Source organism: Nomascus leucogenys, chromosome 12 (assembly GCF_006542625.1).
Source record: "Nomascus leucogenys isolate Asia chromosome 12, Asia_NLE_v1, whole genome shotgun sequence".
NCBI lineage: Eukaryota > Metazoa > Chordata > Mammalia > Primates > Hylobatidae > Nomascus > Nomascus leucogenys.
Window position 1 is genome coordinate 104,361,062 of NC_044392.1, and position 3,967 is coordinate 104,365,028.

Genomic DNA, 3,967 nt, shown 5'->3' on the forward strand with positions numbered 1-3,967 from the left:
TCTCTTTTCCATGAGACAGAGTCTTAGAAATGTTAGCAAAGTTGTCCTACCTCCAGATTTTCTAGATTGCATGACAATTAAGTACCAGTGAAAAGATTCAAATTCAGGCAGGCAGAGTCCAGGCTCTGCACCCTTATCCACTTCACCCACCATTTCTCTGTAGAAATAATTCAACCATGGCGCAGGAAGGGAGGATTGCAATTCCTCTCCTCATTCAAACATCACTGAAGCCTTCACTAAGGAAGCCTGTGTTGCTCTGGGTTCTATGCCAGATTATCAGACTAGTAATAACCATACTCTGTTTCTCTGTGCATTCTGGTTTTCAGCTTGCTTCTGTACAAATTATACAGTTCACCTTTTTATGAGGTTAAGAACTGAGAATGAAAGCACTGGTCTTTCTTTGAATAGCATAGTACAAAATAAATTGCTCCATTTAGAATAATAATATTGGCCACTACTTCTGTCCCTATGAAAATGACATAACTGCTCTTCAGAGTAGATGATTTTTCATTTAATAAAATACTTCTTCATAGGTCTCCTTGGGAAAGGAAAGTGAGATGCTCCTTATCTCCCTGCACCTACCGTAGTATAAAAGGAGATCATGAAACTTACGTTCTGCATAAGAAACGAAGAGCGATTAGGAGTTGGGAAGAAAGGAAGACGAAAACAGGGAAAGAGAAGGACAAGAGAAGGAAGTTCTCAGTGGTATGGGTGCGCCAAATAAAATGAGGTGTTAAATATCTAATCTTACCTTTGCCATGTGATGCTGTTACGTATCCCTTACCCAGTCAGGGCAAACATTTTGTGCTGATAGTGGCTTTCAAGAGTGCTGTTGTGAGTAAACAAAAGAAAGGAACCAGGTCCTATAAAAAAAAAAGTCAGTTTTGATTAGATATACAGAGTGACCAGGGTCTCATAAACACCTAAGAACTTAAAAGACAAGCACATTCAGTGGGCTTAGGAAATTTACATACAATTGCTTAAAAGCCTGAATTTTACATCGAATGGGAAATCCAAAGCTTTCTCAATGTTTTCGTTGTTGTTGTTCATTTTTTTGCTTTTCTTTTTTTTTTTTTTTTTTTTTTTTTTTGAGACGGAGTCTCACTCTGTCGCCCAGGCTGGAGTGCAGTGGCGCGATCTCGGCTCACTGCAAGCTCCGCCTCCCGGGTTCACGCCATTCTCCTGCCTCAGCCTCTCCGAGTAGCTGGGACTACAGGCGCCCGCCACCACGCCCGGCTAATTTTTTGTATTTTTAGTAGAGACGGGGTTTCACCGTGGTCTCGATCTCCTGACCTCGTGATCCGCCCGCCTTGGCCTCCCAAAGTGCTGGGATTACAGGCGTGAGACACCGCGCCCGGCCTTGCTTTTCATTTTTAAGTTGAGTAGCATAAAGGAATGAAGGGAAGGGAGTAGGTCAAAGAGAAAAAGAAAAGTGGACGAGAGTGAAGGTGTTTGGGAGCAGGGCAACTGAAAAGTGAGGGAGAAACACAGGTATGAATGATTTGAGATGGTCCAAGGAAATCTGAGAAACATTGCAGGTATCATAAATTAATCCCTTCAAAGTCTTTATTAAGAGAATAGAAATAAGCGTGCAGGTTTAAATTCATTTTGCAAGCAGCAAAACCCTTCTAAGGTTTCTTCTGTTTTGTAGGGGCTGGGAATTTAGAAACCACATTCTCTAGATTCTCTTGACTCTGTGGAACAGAATACAATTTATGTTCTAACAACAAAGTCCACTGGAGCATGATTTTGAAGGTGGAAGGGAGACAAGAAGACATTATTTTTTCCTTTGGCAGTGCTAGGCAAATGCCGTGGGCTTCAGCAGATGTGAAATTTCTGTAGAGGTTTTGCTGCGATCGTTAATAATAGTTTTCTGGAGTTCCTTGTCCTGGTTGGCAGACCCTGGTTGCTACCTGGTTTTCCACGCTATTCCTGTAGTGGTGAACCTAAAAGCTAGCAAAAGTTACCCCTGACCTTTGCATCTTTAGTTCTCTCAAAGATTTTGTAAGCAATTAATCCCCTATGTGAAATCTCTGTTCGTTAAAAAATACTTAGAGTGATTTCTGTCTCCTGACTGAAACTTGGACTTGGGATTGATGATGATAAACTTTATCTTGAGCCCTGTATGCCTGGAAAACAACAATAGTTATGAAAACTTTCACTGTTTCACCTCAACTACTCTTGCCCTTGCATGTTCTAAGATGAGCCCTCACTCTGTCCTTCCTCATGGCTCCCATAAGGCCGTGGATGGCTTGCTTGTTTCCTGGCCTCTCCATACTTTACCATTGTCATATATGGTCCTTCTTAGACACATAAAGAAGTTTCCTAACACCTCAAAAGTCATAGTGAGCTAAAATAACATCATAATTAAGTATTTTGAATTCTTAATTCATCATAATTAAGGATCCTCTAGGCTACAATTCCTACTGTAATCTTCTATAGAAAAAGCTTATTATGCTAAAATTGCTTCTTGGCTATCAGATGGTTAAAATAGTTCCTCCAAGACTAAGTGGGCAGACCATATTATTTTTTAAACTTTTATTGCTTACAATTGTGTCCTATGGCAAGTAACGTATCCCTAAAATTTGGATCTTCTATAAAAGAAAAATAATTCATTAAAATTTGGGGTAACATATGACAAATGTAACACTCTTCTTTAAAAGGTATAATAATATATTTGTATATTAATATAAATTTTCCCTATGAACATGCTCATCTAATAAAAAATTCAGATTTTTACCATAGGAAAAGTTACCTTTATAATCATAGCCTAAAACCCACACATTTTATCAGTTGCATTCATCATCTTGTCTTTCTTTTACAGATAATTCTCAAAATAAACAACAAAAGTCCATAGGAATTTGAGAGTAGTATAATATTAATGACGTTCTACATTTAAAGTTTAATCCTTTACTTCTTTTCTAAAATAATTTAGTCTATTATACTCCTATATTTTTATTGAATAAATCATTCTCTATATCCAATTCATAACAGCTAATTTTTCCCATCAATAATTTTAACTTCCTTTTGCACGTGCATAAATTATGGCTGATGTTCTAAACAGTTGGTGGCAGGAAATGTGAAGCAAAGAATAGTGAGAAATTAAAAATCATAAGCATACTATATTCTTAAACATCTCCAGGCTTCCTGGATGGTAAAGAAAATAAACGTATCGTCAGTTAGAATAAGTAGGCTTACATTATTGTAACAAATAACTTTGATTCTCAGTCACTTACAATACATGGTTTTATTTCTCGTTCATGCTAAATGTCCATTTTAGGTTAGCAAAAAGCTCCCTTCATCATAGTGTGTCAGGGACCCAGAATGTGGGGTGGCATCATCTCAAATGCAGTAAGTCACCATGCCCAAGTGCAAGAAGGTCTCTTAAAATCTCCTTAGGCTATAAATTCTATGGCCTTGGATTGGCAGATGTCACTCTCACTCACACTCATTGAACAAGTCACATAACTCCACACAATCCCAAATTGTGCCTGTGCCTGGCAGATAGATGGAATAAATCCAAAAATATTTGGCACACAGTACTGTTAATGAATACTACAGAAACTGAGGGAGGCGATTAATTCTACAAGGTTTTTATGCATGGTATTATTTGGATTACACAATTCTCTTAGGTTATACTCACGTGTGGTTTTGTGTTACATCTCACATGAAGCAATTTAGAGAACTCAGCATCTTTTGTCTGGAAGATGATTAATATTCACAGGTAGTCTTTAATTGGATTGCTCTTATATCCATTCCATCCTATATTCTCCTCACTGTAAGATCAGTCAGGTATTTACAGCATGCCTGGTATATATAAAGTAATCAGAGAATATAAAGATGAATCAGTCATACATTATACTCAAGGAACTTATATTGTACTAAAAGAGATAAGACGTACATAATGATTACAGAAGTTATAAAATAATAAGTGTGAGAGTTTGAAGTAGGAAAATGTCACTTTGGG

General features: G+C 37.6%; 1 long non-coding RNA gene across 1 annotated transcript; it reads right to left on the minus strand.

Moving 5' to 3' along the window:
- Window positions 1-1,548: 1,548 nt before the first annotated feature.
- LOC115837494 lies at window positions 1,549-3,694 on the minus strand. Its single transcript, XR_004032524.1, has 2 exons — window positions 3,644-3,694; window positions 1,549-1,946 (listed from the first exon to the last, which is right to left on the minus strand). It is a non-coding gene; the product is annotated as an uncharacterized LOC115837494 (long non-coding RNA).
- Window positions 3,695-3,967: the final 273 nt, after the last annotated feature.